Raw genomic sequence first — 25636 nt, 5'->3', positions numbered from 1 at the left:
CTGCATCTCTGAGTATTTTCACTTCAGTCCCAAGGGAAACATTACCCATTTAAAGGTCACATAAAAGAAAGGCTAACGAAGTTTATACTTTAGCACGATCTTTTTTATGTACATACCCTTATTTATTGCTCAACTTAAGTTTTCACTTTAGCATACATCACTCATGATGATCACGAAGGTCTATAAATGAAAAGCAAACAAAACTCATAAAAAAAAAAAAGTCTGGTAAAAAATTGTTGGATCAAAAAAAACCACGCAAGAGAACAGATGTAAAAAACCACACAGAGTATGTTTGTATAGGTAACAAGAGCAATTATACTTCTACTGATTAAACGAATGCTTTAATTAAATAATGGTGAGATGCACAGCCATATCCTTTAACCAATTAAAAAAAAAAAAAAGCTTTGTGTTACCTAACAGAAAATCAAATCAGCTATGAACGTTAACATCTTAATATGCATGCAAAGTAATTTATTAATAGATTAAAATATTTAAAAGCTGTTCTAATTAGATGCAGCAGTAAGCCCTCTGATATGCAAGCAGTGTATTTGCCATAGTGTATTAACTTCTATTAACGTTATTTGAATATATGCTTTGAACTAGAGATTACGAGCATCAGTTCTGCAGAAAGCTTGCTTTCAGGACTATTCTTCTAACTTACTAGTTTTGTCTAATAGCAGTTGCCAAGGAAACTTTTCTAGCTGAATACCACAGTACAAGACATGCAGCATCTTCATTTTTATTCCTTTTTATTTCAGGTTTCTTTGCAGAATTGCTCTACTGATCAGTCAACTTATCCAAGAAATCCTTCACCTGTGTGAGGTCACAGCTCAGAGAATACGTGGCCAGTCAGAAATGGGAGATAAACAACTTGGATTCTTTCAGAAATTTGTTAAAATAGGGTGGTAGGATCAAAACCTAAAACAGCAGGCCTTGCAGAGAATCAAATCTGCTCTAACCAGCAAGCATAACCCCTAAAACACCTACAAACACCAGGTTTGTAAACTTGTCCTGATCACAAGTAAAGATACCTCATCATGTAAAAATAGTTTTCATTACCAAGAACCACTGAACAAGATCACCTCATGTGGCTTTCCAGAGCTAGAAGTCAGCTTCCATCTGCTGTCCACCCCAACTGGCATCTTCCCAGTTTTGGCTGGTGGTCACAGCTCTGTTTTTTAAAAAACTAAAATCAAAGCACAGTACACAATTGAATTCAGTCAAATTCTTCTCCATCCACACAATTGCATCATCAATACTTCAAATAATGAAGAAGGGACACACAGTCTATTTGCAATAGGGGCACAACATTTCACTGCAAAAGACATTTTGCCTCATTTTGAAGTCTTTTCCATCTCCATTCTGGCATAAAGGAAGCAAAAGCCTCCTACCTGTAATATCTTACTCAGTAGTGGATAAATGATAATACTAAGGGATTTATTTAATGGTCCATGAATTTGGACACGTTTTCAGCACTTTTAAAAATACGTCTTGGGATGAAAGGATTTTTAAAAGTCATAAACCATCTCTTTAACTTGACAAAATATATAAAAGAAATACAGAAAAAAATGCAGTAAAAAGAGAAAAAAAATCCAATACAATCCAAATCTCACTCCAGAGAAATTATAGAAGTAGTGCCATATACTAATACCTAATGATTTGCGCAGTACTCCAAAGCCCAAAATTCAATTCACAAATTTAATAGAACATTTCTGCATTACAAGGCTACCAAATTTACACACATCTCAAGGAATCTGACTGCTTTCATCAGAGAGCATGTATTAAGAGACAGTGAAAACAACTTCATACTTTTCATTCTTAGAAGAAGTAGATGCAAACAAGTTTAGGTTTTTTGCAAGCAAATACAAGTTATTGAACTGTAAGCAGAGCAAACAATGTAGTTATAAAGATAATTAAACAGGGAAAGGGAGAAATATTTTTAGGTTGCCAATATTTCAAATTAATCATAGTTTGATCTTAGCTTAATTACAATTACCGCTCTCCCTATCACTGATTTTCCTTCCAGTTGGAAAGTAAAATTGATTGAAGCTACAGTGGTTTTTCAGATGTCTTAAGTACACCATAATGTAAAGAACGTTGTAAGAATACATATCAAAAAAGCTCTTGCCAACACACAGCTCTGAACACACAGCAGTTTCTCCATGATCTAGTATGATTAACCTGATGTCCTCAAACCACATTGAGAACTTGTGTTATACCAATGCAAGTTTTAATTGCACTTTTCCACATGGTATTTGTTGCTAAGGGAATGGTGACATCCTGATCTCCTGAAGATGAGTGGAATGGTTTTCCTGCCAGCAGGCACTTTAAATAGGATATACAAAAATACACTGCATAGATTTCCAAACATTCTTACAGTGAGAGTTTTGTTAGACATCCACTTTCTAACTTGGAATAAATACCACTAATAAAGACCCACTTAAACCAATGCATATTTAAAACAACTAAAATATTAGGACTAAGATTTCATAACAGAGATTAGTATGGTATAAACCTCTTCCAGAAGGTCATATGGTATAAATCCTACTAATTTAAATGGAAATACTATCTTTGAACTGAAAAGCAATTTGGCTCATGAAGCCAGTGTACACTGCAGTTAGTATGTACATCTAGTCTAGTATTTCCTACTACTGCACAGCAGCATTTGAGGCATGTTACCAAATAGATACAGCCCAGAAAAATCAGATTTGAGTGTCTCATTAGCCTAATATCTGAAAGCACCATAATGGCACACTGACAGTTGTTTCTGAATGCACCTGGTTGTGCCTTGGGATATGTCTCACATATCTCTTCTAAGGTATAAAGATGACTCAGTCAGCCGTGGAAAATCTTGCTTGTCTGCCAGTCAAAATTTTGTAAAGTTACTGTATTTGGGGATAATACAATAGTTAACCTTCCTGACAAGTTGGCCACCTTCAACCCAGGCTGAATTCACATCCTAAACCAGAAGGTTCTGTATGTCAACCTAGAAAGAGAGGATCAGCCCTGGAACCCAAGTATGCTATACTCAGGATTAATTATACTTGTTGTTAATAGGATGGAAATCGGGAATGAAAAGCAACTGAGGAAGTTACCTGGAAACCAGCCTTAGACAAAGACCACTCAGAGGGAAGAAAGAGCCAGAGCTGTGCAACTCTATTGGGTTAGTGTTAAAGGATCATATTTTAATTTTATGCCTCTGCCAGCTCTGTACTACTTTGAAGGAGCTCATCAAGTTAAATTAGTTTTTAAAGGGTGTGGGTAAACAGGAGTTAATCAAGATACACAAAATGGAAGTACACAATCCACAGTTAAACACTTATGAATGGAACACAAATGGGAGACAAATAAAGCTTTAATGATCTATAGCATTTCATGTTTCTCCTCCACTTGATTAGGAGCAGAGAAACGCAGCTATTCACGTGCAAAGTGCACTAATTGATAAACAACTGAAACCTGAGGAGGATGTCCTAATCACCCCTACGGGTACTGTTCCTTCACTTTCTACAAGTGATGAAAATATTTCTTGGAGAGCATACCTCCCGGTCTTCTACTTCCAAGATGCATTTCATATCATTAAAGTATATCCAGGCACACATTTCCTAATGATTCCTTCTCTTTTTCTCTTGATGGAACCCAACAAATTATTAATTTGTTAACTAAAAAATATTAATTTAATAAAACTAAAACAGCTCTAGGAGGAAAGACTGAGCAAACACGATACTTGTGTGATGTCTAGACCACACTATAACTGGTTTAGACTCAGAGACTTTCAGTTTAAAACATCTAGGACAGAAACCAGTCCCAACAGTGAATAATCTAAAATAAGTGAGTTTCTCTCCCACGCAAGACTTTCATGTACTCCTGCAAACACTTTCAGCTTTGACTAATTTTACTCTACCATTTCTTAATTACTTCATTAGGCAATTCCCAAACAGTTCTTTTAACATAGCTGAAAATATATCTCTCAGTACCAAAAAAATTAAGGATTCTATTTTTACTTGCAGGTCTTACAGCATAAACCATTTTAATGCAACAGTCACACATAACATTTTCTTAAGTCAACATGAATATTATTAACCTTACTAGCAGACAGTTTTTATTTTCAAAACCTGTCATTAGTAACAACATAATCTAAAAGCTAAAGGACATCCATTATACCTTAAACAGACTCACAAATTATGATGCATTATTTGTACAGGAGACCAAGGTGCTCTTCAGCTACTAAATTTCTTCAAACTTTTATATCATATATTTAAGTTTTAAAATGTACTCCCTCTCAAAATGCAAGTGTACTCATTAATTCAGGATTATGAATGGGTAAAATTGGGTCTCAAATGTGACTGCAAAGAAATGTGATTTAAGTCAAGTGAAAGCAAGATCAAGTTAGAGTCAGTATCACTTCCACTAGAAGAATCTTCACCATACAATGACATGGCTTTAATTTTCTTGTTTCCCTGTTGCCAAGCTGTATTTTTCCTCACACATGTACTTATTCATAAAACTAAAAATAATATATGTAATAAACACGGAAAGAAGCAAACATGAAAAGTCTGTGGTAATAATCAAGTTATTTATACTGAGAGCATTTTGTTTTATTATTACACAACCTAAAACATGCTGCCCCACCCTCCTCTTCTTTTTTTTTTCCCTGCCATTCTTTCTCTAAATCAAAATAATACTTAAAGGAGGAAGGATATTAAAGCAAAAATTCTCAGAAAACTCCCTCTAAACCCTTTTTTATGATACTGAGTGAAATACATGTGTTTATCTCTGCATTAGAAAGGGGTTTACCTATATACATCAACACAAGTTCTCCAACAAGCATTATGGCTTTTAACAAGGAAAACTGTTACTGTTACAGGTAGAACATATGGCAGTAGTTCTGCCAAAATGTACTGTGGGTTTTGGTACTGAACTAAAAGAATCTTTACAACAATCAGGGCTCCCCCTCCCTTCTCCCCCCCGCCCCATCTCAGTCGCATCTACCCTAGAAATTCTGCTGACATGAATCCATTAGCTCAGCTTATTTTCTTAATGGGAACTGTCAGACCAACAACCTGGCTGCTACCCTCCACCTTCTGCTGACTCTGGCTCTCCTCTGACCCCCTCACTGAGATGAGTTCAGTGCTCTACAGTCCTCACTTCTTATGGTGGGGTTGATTATCAGCCTGTTCATTCATCTGAACTTGCTCTATGCAGCCAGAGCCAGCTCAGGAACTGGCACTTGAAGGGGGAGTGGGAGGAAGGGAAGGGATGTCCCTTCAGCAGCAGCAGCAAGAATGCATTAGGATGCATAAGGAGCTGTCACCTCCTGTTTGTCATCTCACCACTGATGGTGACAATGCTTGTCCTGGTCCAGGGGCACCTGCATCTGGTCACAGCTTCCCCTGTGCTGCTAGAGCAGGTCAGAGTGTGCAAACAGGTCAGGAGTGGGAAGGGGGATAAATTCACTCCACTGGCCTGTCTCTCCCTGTGCTCCTTCCTGACCCCAGACTCTTCTGGGATGGAGAATGTTAGGGCTTGTACAAGTGACCCCAGGGCTGTAGTGCCACCAGTCTGCTCTGGCTGCTGACACACAGCTCCTGGGGGCACTGGCCCACAGGTTGCTTTTTTCTCCTTCCCCAGCACCAGCTTGCTCTTTCCCTGCTCTCTCAAGCCCCACACATCACTGACGGTTTTTAAGTTGGCTGAGTTGTCTCATGAAAGCTCAGCTGAACACACCTTTAAACCACAGTGCTATGCTCTTATGTTCTTGCCATCAAACCGTGGGGTTTCTTTCTCTTGCTTCACCTTTCATCTGATCACTCAAAGCAAAAAAAATTTTAGATAGTTTTGGGCTTTTTTTTACCATAGTAGGCACACAAAACATTAGTGACAATAAAATGGAGATTATATGACCATATAATGCTACTGATCACATTATAGTGACTGTGTCTGTAGGTGGTATCACACCTAATAGTGGCACCATAGTCTTAGCCTGGTTTTAGCTGCTAATTAAATGCTAGCTGAGGAGATCTCTATTACATCTAATAGACACAGGCACGTGGCTTAACTCCCTAAGCATAAAAAGTGCAGACTTAAAACAGTTATATCTCCAGAAATCAGATTTATTCTTGCTACATCATAACACAGAGAGAAAAATACGTTCACCTCTGAAGCAAGACCAGTGATTCTGGGAGAAGGATCAGCTGAGTAAACTAGGCTGACTATAAAATACAATATGTGATGAGGAAAAGGATAAGAAGGAGAATTCCTTTGATTTGAAATATTTTTGGGGACAGTAAAATTTAAAAGCTATATTAAGAGCATTAACAATAAGGTCTTTCTCTAAGGCACCAGTGCATAATTTTTCAAAATAAAAGAAACACATTTCTCACTCAAAATTGGAGTCAACAAATGGCAATACTTTGGTGAAAGCCAGAAAAGATATAAGCCAAAGGAATTGACGCAATACTGATTTTATGGACTTTCTTTGATCTTTTTTTTCGACTTTGAAAGTGAAAGAACTAAGAAAGAGTAACTGAATTTACATAGAAACTTCATAACCAGCTTATTTCACAGTTGATGAAAAAAGCATCACTAATTCCATACATTTCACACAGGCCAGCACATTAGCACTCAGTGAATAAAACCAAATGAAACCAGAACACAGAAAAAACAGATTGAAGCGATACTGCACTACAAAAGGTAACTTGTATATCAGCAATCAAAATTCTTGCTATGACACAAAAACTGTAAAAGTATTTTTCCTTCCCTGCATTTCACAGATGTTGGCACAAAAGTAGTGAAATTTTGTAGTGACTCCCATCACAGACAGACAAAATAACAGCCACAGATAAATATCTGTCAAGACAGCAGTTGAAAGCTATAATCTTTCAACTTGTCAGTGTTTATGTATGGAAAGAAAAAAGAAAGGGATAGAACATGAAAAGCATACAAATAGCCTAGGATTCGTACATTTGATTCTTGTTCTTAGGTAGCAAGAAGGTTGCCTGAAGCTTTTCACTGCTTGTATGAATTGGGAAAGTTTGCATGCTGCTACTATAAAGAAATTTCAGCACTTAATTTTCCTTCTGTCCTGCAAAAAAAATTACTTTGCTCTGGAATAAATTTGAATAAATCTGAATACAAATATGATTGTTGAAGGTCTTTGGGAGGAAAAAAAAAACCAAACAAACAAAAACCAAAAACCAACCAAACCCACAATGAAAAAAAACCTAGATTTTTTTAGGCAAAAAAAGAAAAAGGAATTGTGTTGATGGCCTGAATCAGAAAAGGTTTCCCAAACAGAGACAGTATCAAGAGAGACAAGGAAAAACATCAGTGTACTCAGGCAATTGCATTCTCGATGTGCAACATAGCCCTTGGACAATATCAACTGGAAAAAATAGCTTTTGATTTTCCAAATAAAAAACCCTGTTGGTGTCACATTTTTAATAAAGAATGGATACCTTCATTCCTGCATCCTGAGAAGGATGAGTGATCCCTCAATCCACAGCCTGTAAGTACATCCCTGCTTTACAGCACAAACATGTGCTGTAAGTGAAGGGAGAATTGCCACATGTAAATAGAAATTAGTTTACTTGCTGACTTATGCCTCCAGAAACAATAACATTTCTGAATTTAAAAGTTGCCAAGGCAGAGTAGTGACCATGTGCACCTACAGACATTTGAAGTCTGCTGTGTGTAAAACCAAAACACGAGGAGCACTGAGCCCTGTGGAGAACGGGGTGACATCTCGGTGACACGTGGTGACTGTTCGGAATCTCAGCAATGCTGAATGCTGCACCTTTCCTTACCACACCACGTGTGCAGGACTAACATGCTACTGAAAAGGAAGGAAGAGGGCATGAAATACATGAGAAAAAAAATATAAAAGAAAATTAACAAATTAAAGCAGCCCCGAGCTCCTCCCCAACAGAAGAAAACCTCTTTTCAATTCCATTGTTTAATGCAGTGTACAGGAGAAAGTGCTTTATCTTTCCAGAGGAAGAAATCAGACACAGTAGTATTATCAAGCAGGAAAAGATCAAAATGGGAGAAATATGCTTTAAAATAGAGATGCTGTGGTGCTGTTTATGTAGTGCTGTGGACATCCAGAATGAGGAAGATGCCTTGTGAAGGACCCTGGAAAAATCTTCAAAGATTCTTGGTGTATATCCAAGTTCTGTGCTGCAAGGACTTTACTAACAAGTGAGTAGTATATTAGCAAAGTCCCAGGAACTGAGGATTTTAGAACAGGTGGAAGGATCACCTGTTCACATACAGCCAAAGGTCAGACAGAAGGCTCGGTGGACCCACCAGCCAATCTGAGATGACAGATCCTGCATTTCTGCTGTATGTCCTAAAGCAGAGTGAACCTGCTGCAACTATTAGTTTATAACTAGTATACAGCATTTTTGTCAGGTTTTGTTCTTTTAAGGCAGCAGAAATTATTTAAAAATTATTACTGTGGGAGAGCTTAATAATACCACTTCAATGGCTGATTGAGCTGATTAAATCAATTTTATGTGCAATAACTAACCAACAGCTCTCCAAATAATCTGCAGAAATCAGTTAAGGTAGCTTTTGATGCAAGAGCACACAGACTTGTTAGAAGGGCGGGTTGAATCTTGGCAGCACAGCTAATAAATGTAATTATAATGATAAAAGCTCACAAATGGCTTCATTCTACACTGTCACTCACAGCACAACCTGCTATCGCTCACTCCTGCTGCACACAATGACCTTTGTCATGCTTGAGAAAACAGCTTCCCACTGTGATTTGACTCTTACTGAGTGGCCAGATGGGGCAGTTTTGCTTCATTATTTGTGTCTGTGAAGTGGAAATGCCAACAGAAAGATTCATTACCGTCAAGATCATCTCTGCAAAGCTCCCTTGATTTATTAGGGCATAAACTGCTGTACCGGCTATAATGAGACATAAATGTTCTGTAAAGCCTATGAACTCAAGAAGGAAATACACTGCCATCAAGAGGCTATGGGCCTAATTTATTAACAGCTTCTGCCACTACTGTCACAGAAAATCATACAAGTAGCACAGACTGCGGCAGCTGTAGGAAAAAATGTAAGAGATTAGCCAGTGACATGTTTACATAAAAGAATTTCTTCCATTTTTTTCTGAAATTTGTACAGTGCAGAGAGGCAAAATGCAATGGAATTGGTAATTACAATAAAATATTAGCACCTCTTAGATTCCATTTAATTAATGTTGAGATTATGATCTGGACTTATAAATCATAGGGTAAGAAAACTTAAAACTCAAGTTATCTTGAAGGGAGACAATTCCCTGTCCAATTTTGAAAGGTTCTAGATTGTTTTAAGCCCTACATTTTGTTAGGCAGTCCAGATTCTCTTACATTTTTATTCGTATCATGGATCTTGCCTACTTTTGTAATTAGCACAGTACAACACTCCTAAGATAATACAGCTACTTATGACAACAAACAAGTGTCAAAGAAACACTAGAACTGCTTATTTGTGTCTGCCATGAAGGGTACACATTATCTGAACAGAATACATCAGCTACTAAATCCACATCAAGAGCATGCAAAGAGCACTTCAGCAACAGAGGAATAACTTAATATTCCATTGACAAAGGGCTTCTAACACAGGCACAAAGAGCCAGCAAGGCTGTACCTCCAGTTCTGCCAGCACTGTTCACAGTTTTGGTTGCTGGCATTCAAAATGGTTCAGTGGTGGGAAGGTGCTTGAATTGACGGTGACCTCACTAGCAGTGTTGCTTCTGGCAGTGTCCCTGAGGGACCTGATGCAAAGGTTGCTGGATAACTACTGGAAATGGCACAGATTTCTCTTGGTAAGTAAGTGCTGCAGGCAGGAACATGGTGGCAGTTGCATCAAGCTACAACATCTCACAGATTGCTCCAATGTAAGAACCCCCCCTGACCATGACTGAAACTCTCACAGTCCAGCTCTTTGGATTCTGTGTTTTTATCAGCCAGAGACACCTCAGGTAGTTAAAAAAAAAAAAAAAAGGCAACCAATGAAACAAACAACAACCAAAAGAAAACCCAATAACAATAACAAAAAACCAAAATAACATAAACCAAAACAACAAAAAATCCTGTAAAGTTTACACAGCACAACTTAAAACAGAGTCTAAATCTGTACATATACTCGGGTCTCTTCTACACGTTCAGAAAGTATGTAACAAGTTATGTTTATATTCAATCAACACAGAGGATAAATGTAAACATCTAACTATAAATTTACACTGTTTTTCGAAACTTCCTTCTAAAATCTCACTAATTTTTCATGTGCCTCTTCCAGAATTTAGAGACACGCGTGCCCAGCATAGACCAACTTTTAAAAATTTCTTTTCAGAAAACTTATTGCAAGAAGCCAGGCCATGAAAGAAACTTCTCTAGTGGGAAATCTGAGCAGTACTACACAGGTGATTAAACCCACAGAGCAAATATCAGCAGAATTAATTGAGCAAAATAAAAGTACAAAGATATCTGCTTATGATGGCGCCGCAATCTTGTCTGTGCTTCTAATTTCATAATCCAGTCTCACTCAGAGGGCAAGTACACTTTGTACTGACACAGCTCCTGTGAGTAGCTCTGGATCATGTAGATACTGTAGTGCTGTTAGCACTTGATTAAATATTAATGTGGGAATGAGCACCAGGTTCTTTTGCCACTCAACAACCCATTAATAAGTCACTTTGGAGATCGGAGGAAAAGACCCATGTTTTGTTGAGCCAGTTTCTTTTGGAAAGGTTAAATCTGTACACTAGTAAAAAACATAAAGTACTTTAGTAGTGTTTGTAACATACCTATATGGCTTGCTTTACATTACTAGTCCCTTATGGCTATTAAATGTTCCAACATTTAAAAAGCAGCAAACCAAACCATGACTAAACCAGGTGTTCATTCATCTATTTCTCACTAAATGATGGAAAACTATCTAGATTGTTTTCTGCAAGTCTGTATGTTATTTCACAGTTTACTATATGTTTAAAGGTGTATCCTATAAAAAGTGATGTTAATATAAAAAATGCAAAACATATTAACATTGAATTCTGAAATGGTTATTAAAATTCCTTCTGACTCAACTCTGTCCATTTTTAGTGATTTAATAGAGAATATGCCTCTTTAAATGCTTTTTTACTGCTACACTGCAACATATATATTTCTTGGACAGACAATATGGTATCAACAGTTCAGTACAAATGTGAGAAAATTACCAAATCACCTTATAAGTGAAAATAAATAGTTTGGTTCTAAAATTTAAAGATATCCATAATCAAGTCTCTTCTCCACAAGGGGAAAGAAAAATTTATTAATAATATATATATAACAAACCATATAGTTTTCAACTCAGTTTTACACTGAAGTTCAGCCCTATTTCAGGGTCATGGCTTTCCAGTGGAAGCCACAGTGAGCATTTAGCTTCAGAGACACCAAAGCTTTCCAGTGCCCCTTGCAGCAAAGAAGGAACAATTGCCATGAAACTCCATAAATTATAGTCAACTGCTCTCCTTCCCAGAATATTCTGGAGTACTGTGCACCTGTATAATTTAAGGTGGAGGAGTCCCTGTACAAACCTTACACAGAATTTATATAGGAAGGGCCAATAATATTAGTCTTATGTGAATGGCAATCTTAACCTTGCCAGGATGTGAAGTCCATCTGCTATTTTCCTCCTCCTGTCTCCACAAAAACACAGTTCAAGCAAGACCACATTGACACCTTCCACCATTGACATCTACCAGGAAAAAACCTCTCAGAAATAAAAGAAAAAACAATAAAATGACACTTGAAAAATCCATGGGAGATGGCAACATTACCATCCCTTAGAGCTGAGTTCAATTTCTACTTTTTCCCCCCTTGGCAAAAACAGCTGTGGGTTTTTTGCGCAACGTGGGCACTTTTCTGCTGTATTCCTCTCCTTTTCCTGAGAGTCCCTGGTGGTTTATATCATGTGCACACCCTGTCCACCCCTGCTAAGCAGAGAGCCTTAAAGATAACATTTAGGAGTTACAAATGTGAGTCTTTGGCACAGAAGAGCATATCTAAAAGTTGGTGTGGCACAGAGTGGCACAATACTTATCAGACAGTTCCCTAGATGGATTGAGGAGTCTGACAGAGGGATTCAGGGAAGGAATTAGCTAACTTCCTTAAAGGTTAAGTATTTGTCAGCTGAGAAGTATGTTCTGACTGGTTGCCAGTGATTAATGGCTGTCATCTCTTTGCCCTGGAGAAGAGACACCATGAGCAACTTTTGTGAAGGGTGTGAAGTGGCAAGGGGGGTAAGAAGACGTTCCCTACATCCTTGCTGCTGTGTCACCAAAAATGGCCTGACCTCAATCTAGCCATGTCTACTAACTTGGGGAAGGATTTTATTATGAAACAAACTCTTATTTTGAGAATTTTGAAAAAAAATGCAAGCAGAGAACAGTCAAAGACTTCATTTTGAGTTTCACCTTTGAATACAACTGAATATTGTACATAACACTGCTAAAACTATAGGGAAAACCCCACCAGTTATACTGTTCTAATGGCTTGCTAGTTGTCACTTTTGCTGCACACAAATTCCGAGCCAAGTGCGTTTTTCTGTCTGAAATTGCACAAACATGATGTACCACAAAGGCATCCTCAGATGTCTGGCTCATCACTAGTTTCCATACATGGCCTTTTAAGGAGAATTTAGGTCAGCCTAAATAAAACAGTTTGCTTCAAAATGGGGTGCCATATGTCAAAATGTACTTAGTCAGCCAGTACAATTTTTAGCCAAAAATTCGGTATTATCAGATATGGTGCTAAAACCTCTGTACTCACAGTTTTCTCATGCTATTTGTGTACACATTTGAATATTTTGCACAAATTTGGTTTTGGTTGCTTAAATGAACCAAAATATTTTTAAAAATTACTATGACTGTTATTAGAATTATACTATCATTGCTTGTTAAAATCATTAGTAGGCAATACTGCTAAGTTTCCATTATGAACTTAGTTCTGTCACCCTTTCTTAAAAATTCTAAACAGCTCCATTTGCTACATAATACTCATCATGAAATCCATGATAAGTCTGGGAGATAGCCATGAGATAACTCTCCTTTTAACAGGACTGTACTGAATGACACACAAGACAGTGCTTTAAACTACCTCCAGCAAAGAAAAGGAAAACTTATTTCATAAAGCAGCTAACAGGATCTTTTGCCTTGGCAAATATTCTCCTCTGTGTAGCAGACAGAGCAGAAAACTCCTATTGATCTTTTTAAGTAGAGTTATTTTCCAAAGAAATTCTTCTAGGAAAGCTGAAACACAAAGTACTGTTATATTGATCAAATCTCAGGCAGTGTGTGCTGCCCACGTGCCAGACTTCCAGAGACAGCACAGCTGAGAGCACAGATTTTCTGGTAAATAAAGCAAGGTACACCCAGCTAGGATACTGCATGTCCCAAATAAAGACCCAGTGGAGACAGAAACAACATACTAAAACCACTCTCAACTCCTCTGATGAGGAGTTCACAGCTATGAAGAGAGACTTTTAGATCCTCACAAATCCCTGCCACACAATGGCAGGATACTGCCACTGGCTGTGTTCCCAACATGGCCCAGAACAAAGGCAAGTAGTACTGACATGACAGCACAGGAACAGAGGTAATGGGAGAATGAGGGGAAAAGAACTTAGTCATAGTAAAAGTCTAGATTAATTTCTGAATTGTAGGTTGTTTATGCCTTTCCAATAGCCACTCTCTAGCCACGTTCTGTGGTCCCCACTCAAAACTGCCAGCACCACAACAGCAAAAATGTTACACTGATGGTGCTCCCACCAACTGGTGACTGATGAGGGACTTTTTTTCAACTGTGACAAGAAAGGGACGGACAGAAAGATAATCTAACCAGAGTAATTTTTGCACAGAGGATGAAATTCGTCTTACATTAATTTTTTGTGCCTATAAAACTTGATAGCGTGAATATTTTATGAAAACTCACCCCCTAAATGTGATGCAAACTTAGCCAAAGCAAATGTTTACAGTTTTCACCCATCCCTACCACAGATGTTTCAGTATTTAGACAAAACTCTCATTTTATGGGAAATTCAGCCTTTTCTGTTTCACAGTAAGAGCAAACCCAATAAATGTACACTCAGTTAATTTCACTCTTGGAGATTAAATTAATAGAGTAGACAAACTGCTGAGGAATTTTCCCCTTAATTTTAAAATTAATTGAAAACAACTGCACACCTACAGCAGAGCAAACTAAATAGTCATTCTCAACCTGGTAGATGTTTGTAGGTACTGCAAAATCTGGGGAAAGCAGCACCTCAAAAGAGGCAGATTGGAATCTTGAATAAGTGACCTGCTGCAAGTAACCTATAACCCAGATTTCAGGTCTCTGGGAGCGTAAGGCACATGGGAAGGGGAGGTCAGCTGCAGTCCTAAATTTTATACTCAGTTTGTTGAAAATCATACTTAGTAACACCAGTCCAGAGTTTGGTAACTCTTCTTCCAGGCTTGCGCATGTTGGTAACTCACAGCTCTCTGCAGCCAGCCTTCCATGCAATACCATGGAAAACTTTATCCCAGAAGGAGAGAGAAATCTGTGTAAGACAATCTGAGAAATGCTCTTTTGATTCCTATTTCATTCACTTCCTTTTACTTCCTTCTCTCTCCTATTCCTTCCATTATACCTTTTCCTTGTAATTTTGGGCCTGATTTTTTACTCTTGGAAAGTCTACTAGGCAGATGGATCTAAAAAATAGCAGAAGTTATTTTTCAGACGGTCTTCCATATTTTGCAATATGTTACACCTACTCCTTTTTTGCAATAATTTATTAATTATTTGGGGAAGAAGTAGTCTAGGAGGACAAGTGTTGAAAACAAGCTCACTGCTTTCTATCTGACATACTATGTATATATTTCAGTTTATTGATTGACAATGCATATTTGTTTAGCAAGAGTTAAAGATTTAGGCTGAAATAAAATTGATTCATTGAAACACCAGTATTATTCTATTTTTTGCTTTTTATAGTTAGGAAAAGTTCTTCATGGTTGTATTAGTATCTTGTATGATTAAATTAACTAAAAAGTACAGAAAGAGACCATACCTGATACTACCTCAGACTTTTAAGAACCCAAAGAATTCTTCCTCATCAGAGGCTGAAATACTAAATAAATCACATTTGATAGAAAATTCTTGGAATAACTGCTGTATTCTACATTTCCATCATATTTTATTCTTGCCAAGAGGAATGCCCAGGAGCTTGCCTAGCAGATATGTCTGCTGTCTCCATTCATGAAAACTTCCAAATTTTCCTTTAGGCATCTTGACAACAGAGAGCAGTCTTCTTTCTAAGGGTGTTCGTGGCAACGTTTTTCCTCAAAAAAGGATAACTTGTTTCTACTTATTTTTTTAAAATAGGTGATGTGAACACAAAAATGTTACCAGAAGTTGCTGAGTATTTCCAGATCATATTGAAGCATAAGAGATAAGGAACTTGACTGTACAACTAGAGAGAGAACCAATTTTCCACAAAAACAAACCCTAAATGGCTTCTGTCTTCAATTGTCCAGGCTTTGTAGGTGTTCTGTTTTATGAATCTCAATATAACATACATTTCAAAATGTTTTCTAAGTATTTATAGCTGCTCCTATTTTCATAATAACATGCTGAACAGCAGCCATTGGCATATACACTTTACTACTACAATGGATTTTAAAGCCTTCTTCAATAACAAGTCCCAGATGATTCAAAATCCTACATGTTTCTTCAAGATATGAATGTCTAATGACATAAGATGGCAGAATAAAGACTTCTGTCTTCTAACAATGCACTAAACTCAGCCTCAGTGTTCAAATCCAGCAAAAAGCTTTCAAGAACTCGAAAGGGGAAACCTCTGTGACTGAACTGAAATCTTAACAGAAGTCAGTGCACAATGTTATCCCACAGAAAGAGAACATATTTATTCAGATGTGCAAATCTCATTCTGTCAGTTCTGCACAGGGACAATTATGGCAGGGGTAGTAGAGAGGATTATGGGATGATGGCATTTAGAACCTCACAGAAAAGAATAGGTTTTTATCAGTTTTGCAGCAGATGTCTGCACATGGGAACAGAACACAAAAGTTAAGTCTACAGAGAATGCTGTGTTTTGCAGAAGTCTCAGAATGCAGTTAATGCTGTTATGCCAGTTTAGAAAAAGTAGATATAAATACAGTGAGATAAACAAACAGTGTGCTCTAAATGGGTATTCTATAAAATGCAGAACCACTAACAAAGTTACAGATTCAACCACTCAGAAAGAATCAGCAGACCCACAACGGAGTTCTAAAGATGGGATTGTTTGGATAACTTGTTTAGTTCTTAATTCAGTAAAGGGCTTTAATGTATGCCTGAATCCATTGCTTTGGTTATAGAGATGTAATAATTCACATATGTAAGTGCTTCACTGAAATGAATACTAAACTAGACATACATGAGCCCCTGCATGGAATGAATCTCTTGTACTGTCTTGATATATGTGCATTCATTGTGGAATTGTTCTATAGCCAGACACCACGAAGGATAACAGAGGTACCCTGGGAAAATGGTATATATGAATAATAATTTCATATAAACAACGTCTGTTATACTTCCAAACCAGGCAAATTTGGCCTCTCAGAGTAAAATGAGTAAGAAATACCATTCACTACATGTAATGGGATGCCAGCAAGAGAATACTATACCAAACATTTAACTTCCTCCCTTTGTAACATTCCCTTTCCAAACATCTCTTGAGATTTGATATTTAAACATGCAATTTACCAACCTTCTCAACTTAATGTAAATATCCAACACAAGTTAAAGTCTCAGTGTGTAACGAAACAACACACTATTTTAATTCAGTGAGAGTTATACAAAATAGAAGTATATGAAGATTTCATTAAAGGAAAAGTGATACAGGAATGACCTAAGAATGGGTCATACAAACTAGGTAGAAATATAGTTCAGAACTCAGATGAAAATGTTTGAAAACAGTTGGGTTTTGTGCTGGTCTATAGTTTTCCAATGTATTTGCCAATTGCTTACAGGCTGTGGAATTGCCAGACCTCACCAGAACTAGGAATGGATCTGACCTAGTGGTTAGGAAAAGATGCAACAACCCATTTTCCTCTTAAGCCTCACAACTGCACTGTCTCCTCTACTTGTACTTCTGCATGGAACTGAAGTCATTCTTGGTAGTCATAAAAAAATCTTTATTGCTACTAATGCTTCTTCACTACATAATACTGTGTTTGATTCAAGCTTAACCTTACATGAAATAAATAATTAGAAATTCGAAATTTTATTACAGGATATTCTGAAAGCTATAACAGTCCTAAAACATCATAAGGTCAGCTTTTTAAAACATATGAATTTTTCACTCTTCCCTATCTGTATAGTCACTGAAAAGTTATCATTTAGTATCTTGTGCTGTACAGGACAGAAAGTACCTATAAAGCAAGCAAGCTTGTACATCTCCTTGTTTCAGGGGGAGGAAGCAGAAATGAGTGAACAGATCCCTAGTTTGGTCTCTTGCATCAACTTATTCTTTACCACAGCTCTCCTCTAATGTAACCTTTAATACAAATTCAGATTATTTCAACTCCTCCAAATGACAAACTTTAAACATTTGATTTAGGAAGACATTCAATCCAATATAATCTTTCTCTTTTTTTTACTATTTACTTTTTTTTTTTTACTTTTTTTTACTACTAATAATCCAAAATAAATGATTGGAAGATTGTATTACTTCTTTATTGTCAAATGCAACCAAATGGGTTTCACATATGCAACCATGGTCACCTTTTTGTTGGTGGATCACTCCCACTTAACAACACACATTCCTGATATCTTACAGAGACTGTAGAGAGTCATCTAAAATAGATCAGCTCTGACAGCCTTCAACATCTCTTTTCTGTCTGTTGTGTCTAAGATGCACACACTATAAAGAGAAGTAATTAAAAACAAGCAGTCTGAACTGAATCTTGGCTTTTAGTGTAACTGCAGCATTGCTCAGTTTAAACCACACAACCTAAAATACAGTTTTTATCGTGCTGTTGAAGAACTTCAAGAAATAAATGATCTCACCATTTCCTCAAGCAGATGACATAATTCTTCACATAAAACACTACCTCAAGGATAGACACAGTCCACAGAACAAAACAGGCATATTTGTGCAATTACTATGCCTATTTTAACCATCTTGCTTCTGGCATAATAACTTCACAAAAACAGAGTTTTTAAAAATTTTTTTGAATTAGTAAACGGAATCCATAATATAACGAGTTCTTATTAACTTACTACATTTTGGTCTCTCTTTTTAGTAATGGCTGTCAGCCACATATTCAGTGATAAGGAGTATTATGACAGATGCAAATAATGACTTGTAGTCATCTAGGGACGTTTTAGGGACACGTATTTTATCTTAAATTTTGGAACTCTCTCTACAAACTACATAAAAATTAACTCCTTTTTTACAAGGAAAAGGAATTATTTTTGTGTTACCAATACTCGTGAGTTCCAAAAGAGTACTTTGGACAATTTATTTCAGATTTTAGATTATTCTCCATTTTCACTGCCTACTATTTATAAGGTGTTCTGTGTGACTCATCACTAATTTACTTTTGTATCTATTTCTGATCATAGGACAAACAGCATGGTAATGGCACGTTGGATATGCATTTACATTGCGTATAAATTATCATTCCATCAAAAATTCCTCAAACTTCAGAAAGCATTAGCCACCCTGTGATTGTAGTCAACCATAGATCTCTATATGCAAGGGGCAGTAATCCTTCCTCTGGCAATCCACATATACCTTGAGGTTAATATTTAATTAACCTTATCCTCACAAAATCATCTCCCCATCTTTTGATTTTAAACACTGCAGAAAAAGTTTCCTCATGGCAAACTAACTTGAAATCAGACTAGAAAAGAGGTCTTAACAACTGTGGGTCTCATATTAAAGAATACAAGTAAAAATACTACTACTGCTTGTAGACTGCATTATGGTACTTTAGACCAAAAAAATATTCACTGAAACAGGAACCTACCAGTCTAACTTTCTCATTAAAAGGGAGAAGTAATAATGCTTAATAAAACCTTTTTAAACTTTCCCCCCCCCCCAAAAAAAATTGCAGATGGGGCAGGAAACCAGGACTACAGGTTTTCTGGGAGGAGTTGTTTCTCTTTATCCCAAAATCAAAAACTTCTGTTTGATCTCATACCCCATCTTTCATCATACTGCAGGGGTGCCTAAAAAGATAGGTAATTAATGTAAGTTATGCCATCGTTTGAAAGGCCTATGAAGTGTCTGGACCATCTTTTGTTCTTGAGATAACCAGTAATAAAGCACAGGGTTTGTGGAGCAGTAATAACATCCACCTCTAAAGTACAGCAGTCTTTTCAGAAAAAAAAAATCAATTTAATAACATCCAGACAACATTGCACACGAGACATTCAATCTGCTGTACTAACGTTCCCTGTTGCCAACATCAGCAGGTTCCTCAGCTACAGACTTGGTTAAAAATTTGCTGGAAGGTTTGTAACCTTTTGGACAGCAGACATGAAGAAAAAGATGATTTGCCACCAATGCAAGGCCACAGCACAGCCACTCACTCTCCTGTAGCCTGTTTTCAGCACCCATTGATTTCCTTAGGATGGTTTTCAGACAAAGGAAATGAAAACATGTCATGTTTTCACCTTTCTTTCTTAAAGGAGGGAAAGGAAAGCATTCTTTCCTGTCCTGTGGCAGGATCTAAATGTTTGGGAAATTTTACATATACTCAAAGCTCAGACTTCCATTTCATATACAGCAATTGAAGCCAATAGATTGTTTACAACTAAATAAACTGACTAAATGGATTTCTAGTTGAAAAAAAAGCAGATCTATTAAAGATAAATATTTATTTTGTAGATCTCTAATACAAATGAACAGATTGAAATTAAGAGCTTTAGTGACCAAGTGACCAGTTCTTACCAGCAATGACCAAGTATTTTCTTAAATACTTAAGAAAGCCATACATTATTAAATGTACTATAAATATTGATCCTGTATGCATGAAAGTCCCACATAACTAAGGAGTTATCAACTCATTATTACTGTCTGCAAATATAATATACTATTATGAAATCAAATCTTAATCTGGCAAATTTTGAGGTGCTGCCCTCTGGATTCAATTATAATTTTAAGTACTGTATATAGATCCAGAGACCTGCCAGACTGTGAAATTTTTCCAGTGAAGCAGATGTAAGAGCAGGTATAAACACTTAAAAGTCATGGAACTATTTATATTGTAATTTCAAAAGTTCCATTCAGACACAGGCAGCATTAGCTGTTAGGTCTTTCTATATCACAATCATTTAGCAGTTGGAATAAAGATGTTATTGCAGTTACACTTTATATTCACCCTAGTTGAAACTTTAGAAGTGATAGAAACCATCTTAAATCTCTGCCTTGTTGTAATGGTTCATAAGGATAAAGAAAATATTTCTGTGCCATACAAAATTAATTCTACCCAGAATCCTCAGAATAATGGAACACAGACAGATGAAGTTCTGTTCCCTGTTACTTGCCCAGAAAGTGAAAGGCTGCAGAATATCTAACAAGGTAACTGAATATGGAGGTATTTTTATCCCAGATTCTCTAGCTGGATTTGTTTCTAGAAAATGAAGAAATTTTAGGTGGGGTTTTGGTTTCCATTTAACTTGACTACGTAGTTAGGGATTAGTGCTTCTGGTTTTGCATATATCTACCATAGCATATAGCTATTCCAGATAATTATGAAAGCAAATGCTTCTCAGACTCAGAGACAAACCAAAGGGAAGGTTATAGTTCAACTGATTAAATTATTCTTTTGCTTTCTTTTCCAGAATTTGCTTTTGGTACAATATCATGAAGTAAAGAGCTCTCAGGCTCAGGGAGCAGAACGTCTATTTCTGGATGTTGTAAGTCATAAAAGGTCACAAAGTTGACTTCTTCCTTAACCACTTGAGTGCTGCATCAACCCATACGAAATAGGAATGCTAGAAGACTGTATCCAAACTGAAATAAGTACTTATTTCCCTCTGATCTCAATGTGATTTCAGACTGCTCTGAATCATAAGTTATGGAAGAAATGCTTTTGGGCTTCTCCAAAACAGTGAGTAGATAGGCTTTATAGAAGTACAGAACTTGATAGTCACATAAAAGCAGTGGGGAAATGGGGGACAGAAAAAGACCTGCAATATGTGCAGGTACTGGGTCATTTCAGCCAGCGGAGAAAAAGGATCATAAGAGAAAAAAGATTCATGAAGTTGCTGCCGAGTCAATAGGGTTTTAAAGTGTTTCCTCATATATTTATACAAAAGGATTTACTGTATTATTTTCCTTTTCAATATCACAACATACTGAGAACAATCTTGCTATATGTAAAATGGCAAAATATGTAAAATAATATTTAAGTAGACACTTTCTCTTCAAAGTTGACTAATTTTCAATTAGTGATTAAAATGGCTTTCAACTGAGAACATGACAGAGCTTGAAGCTTTGGAACATCTCTGATTTCATTGTAATTTCATTTCTTGATGTGCTACAGCATTTCAGCAACATTTGCAAGATTAATCTTCCTGGAATTCTCCATTAGTTACTTGCTGGAATTTTCCAGTAGGGAGGAACTAGGACTGTGTTATTCAAGAAAAGAAATTAGTGGTACTACTTTCTGGGAGCAAACCTGAGGGGTTATCTTTTCCTGTAGTCAAGTCTATCTGTCTGCCTGCATCCCCCCTTCCTGTCTTTTCATTCTTTTAAATTAGAATAAGGTACTCAGTGAAATATTGAAGGACAATATTTTGCTTGTTTCTAGTAGTGCATTCGGACATAATAGTAGCAGCAATAATATAGCATGACTGTTCCAAGTGACATAAAAAAGATATTTGGAGACTTAAAAGGCTTTCTCCTGAAAAAGGACCTCAAAAAATAAAATTGTTGCAACTGTATTACAGCTGTAATTGTAAACAAACACTTTCTTGGTACTATTCTTTTGAAATACTTATTTCTGCTACATGCTGAAAATCTTGGCTTTTATAAAACAGTGTAGATGCACTTACTCTTGCAGATTAATTGTTCTCTTTTTGGTATTTCATGTGACAGAGTTGCCAGGAATGAATTACAGAAACTTACTGAATGCAAGTTTCATGAATGAGAAAAATTATGTAAATAACTCAAACTCATTTATAATGTGTGTGAATCAGCTTCTTGAGGTGCAGGATTGTATGTAAGGACTCATTTAAAAAAAGGAAATAAACATTATCAACTTAGAGACTTAGTCATGTAAATAAAATATAGTATGTTATAAAACCAGCTTCTACTAGATTTACATTTTAAGTAGCAGAATATATTAGGAAAACATGCAGAAATGCTGAGGGAGATAGAGACTCATAAAAAACCCAGTAAAATGAAAGCATTTCTTCTTTCAAGGAAACAGTCCAGAAGATAATTTTAAATAGTCTTTTGATGGTTATAAGTCTTTAGCTCATACACAAAATCAGGCTGATTTCCTCCCAAAAACCCAACTGACTAATTTAAGCTCCTTTGGTGATCTAGCAGAAGCCATTTTACTCCATTTAAAATCATTGCAACACAATTTTCATTTAATGCATTATCAGAAGGAAGATGATTTTTAATCAGTTTTCAGGCAGAATACATCTACAGTACTATGTAATAAAATGCTCTTATCCCTGTTTACATAGTTTATTTAAAGAAAAAATCTTTTACAGAGATATAAATGGTTTGGGAAAAGGAAGAAAATATGAATTTTTATTTATATCCTGAGAGTTTATTTCACTCTCCATTTTTAGAGATTGTCACCAACAAACCAGTAAAGCTTTCATAGTTACATGAAGAATTTCTTCCTTTCTATAAGAGAAGATGCTTCTGTTGCAACTATTGATAACATATTTAATATTATCCAACATTAGATAATTTATAACTGGAATTGGTACTTTGCTGACAGGGTAATTGAGGTAAACAGAAACTTAATAACTTACCTCAATTAGGAGCTATTACCTTTTCCATCACTGTCCACCCCAGTATCAAAATGCAGGAAAAATATAAATGATAAGAAAGATGAAAAGGCAACACATTGATGAATAGAGAACAAAAAATGTGACTAAAAAAACTGTTAAGCATTACAAAAGTGGGACATATAAATATAAAAAAACAGCTTTGGAGAGAATAAAGATGGTGTAATGCAAAAGTGCACAGGATATATAATTTTTAGGCACACTGAAATTGCAAATAGGAGTATGTACGCTAGTGCATTTTGAATAAGTCTTTCTTTCTAGAACAACAATTCCTATAAAAACATTGAAAGCTCTAATGCATTAAAGCATACATATGGAAATCTTTTACATTTTTCATACTGAAACATTTCAGGCTGAAAAGACGACTAAGTGATTTTTTTTTCCCCCCCTGCATATTTTCTAATACACAATTTAGAAGGCTGTATTAATACAATAAATATTTTTATAGAGCTGTGTAGAATATTGCACATGAACTAAAAGCTACTCCCTAAACACCATGTCCTTGGTAAACGAGGTAGGATTCTTCCTGCTAGGCCTTTGCAGAAATATCCCCCAGGGAAACCTGTCCTGCTGCTTATTGCAACAGCTGTGCTGAGTATTGTTATCTCAGATATAGCTGTGGATTTGCACATGAAAGATATACAACACATGGTTTTCTGAAAATACTTAGCTAACTGTTTCAGAGAATTCATTCCTTACTGATTTCTTATGATAGAGAGAATGTCCCCATGGTCTCTTCTTCTTCAGAGAGGAACTAACTCCATCTTATAAGAAAATACAACACATCAGAGGCACACCCTACTGAGAGATTCTGTGAATCTCCTTAGACATCAGTGTTTGATAGATAAAGCAAAATGTTCTCATGGAACATCTGAGGACTTAACAGCTTTGATTAGATAGTATCCCACTGAATAAGAGCAGAAGGACTGGCCACAACACTTTTAAGCCCTCTTCCCAGTGGAACAACATTGTGTTTTCATAAAACCGAGCTACCCAAGTCACACGATCATAAATAAAACTGGAAAAGAGATAAAATTGGTAGGATCGGGAGGGTCTAAGAAATACAGATTGAAATTCCAAAGATAATTTAAGTTTAGTCATAATCCTCACATGCTTTATTTAATTTGTTTAAATTTAATTTCTTTACATTCATATATTGCTTAATGAAAATTCTTCATACATCATTTGATCGTGGAAATCCTGAAGCGCTACAAGATTTAACTGACCAAAGTATTAAGAGTAAATACTGAAGCCTAGAGTGGAAATTAACACTTCTCAGACCATTTCTATAGGGATAAAAGTATGTGCAAACATCTGGAAATTACTCAAAAAAGAAAAAGGAAACATTTTTGTCTGCTGTTTATAAACATTTCTGATCTGAACATGCAGCTATTAAAACAGTAATTTCACAATCAGGTTATAGCTGTCTTGTTTCTCTCAGAAAACATTCAGAAATACGTGTGAATACAAACAAGGATTTAAGAAATATATGTAGACTATATTACTATCAGGCATTTCTATGAGCATCAATTCACACAAAAAGAATTACAAAATATGCAGAAATACCAAGGTATCCTTGCATTCTTTCAAAGATAATGGTTTTACTGGCACATCCCGGTAAAATCACAAAGAATATGAACTTTCTTCTTTTAGAGAATGAAGTTACATAAGAGGAACTAGCAAGGTATCTGAAGAGCAAAACAGATCTTCAGATTGCAGTTAGTTAGTACTCTACATTCTCTGAACAATAAGCTCTTACCCAACAGAAAGTAGAATGGTTGCACATAATTTATACTCCACAAAATGACAGTAATTAGCGTAACATTTTCAGAAGACCAGTAAAAAAAAGGTCACCAATTTCCCATTTTCTCTTGCTCATTAATTGCTAATAGATGAGGTTTAGTTCAGGTAAACAAGAGAAGAGAGAACAGAGAACAAACAGAACTTTATAAAAGAGAAGCAGTACTAAAAGCTACAATTAAAACTACTACTTTTTTTTTTTCACAGAATACAGAACCTCCCTGCAGCACACTGAGATTAATCAATTACTTGCTCAAATTGCACTTCAAAGAGTTGGTTGTTGCTTTCACAGGCACATAACATGGCAGGTATCTCAAACTACAAAAGCTTCCTAAAATAGTTCCAAAACTTGCTTTAGCAGAAGAGAAAGTGTAGAAGGAAATTATTTCACATATACAGATACAAGGCCTACTAGAACTTCCTCATCAGGAAAAGGGTGTTTCTGCATTACTGCAAAACTTCCATGCGTTATATAACAAGGAAATTTAATTCTGGGCGAATTTGTTCATACAGACCAATAGAAGCAAATAAATTTTTAATAAAATCTTACCAACTGCCAACTCTACACCTCACTCTGACAAATAAAGAAATCAAAAATACGGAGTACTACACCTGCTGTTTCTCCAGTCATAGTAAGTAATTCACTGTCCACGGTACATACCTATCTTTAGCTTGAAAAAGCACTGAATTATTAAAGTGTATTTCGGGAGAAAGAAGAAAATTTTCTTGTTTAATGATGTCTCACAGGGGAAGGATTATGTAACACTCAAAAATGTACC

General features: G+C 36.2%; 1 protein-coding gene across 5 annotated transcripts in view; it reads right to left on the bottom strand.

Moving 5' to 3' along the window:
* CACNA2D3 (calcium voltage-gated channel auxiliary subunit alpha2delta 3) overlaps positions 1-25636 on the bottom strand; it is a 409434-nt gene that overhangs the window by 174101 nt on the left and 209697 nt on the right. The window lies entirely within an intron of this gene.

Source organism: Neopelma chrysocephalum, unplaced genomic scaffold, assembly GCF_003984885.1.
Source record: "Neopelma chrysocephalum unplaced genomic scaffold, ASM398488v2 Primary Assembly neopelma1_147, whole genome shotgun sequence".
Classification (NCBI taxonomy): domain Eukaryota; kingdom Metazoa; phylum Chordata; class Aves; order Passeriformes; family Pipridae; genus Neopelma; species Neopelma chrysocephalum.
Note: the sequence above shows the minus strand (reverse complement) of the source record. Positions and strands in the feature narration are given on the sequence as shown.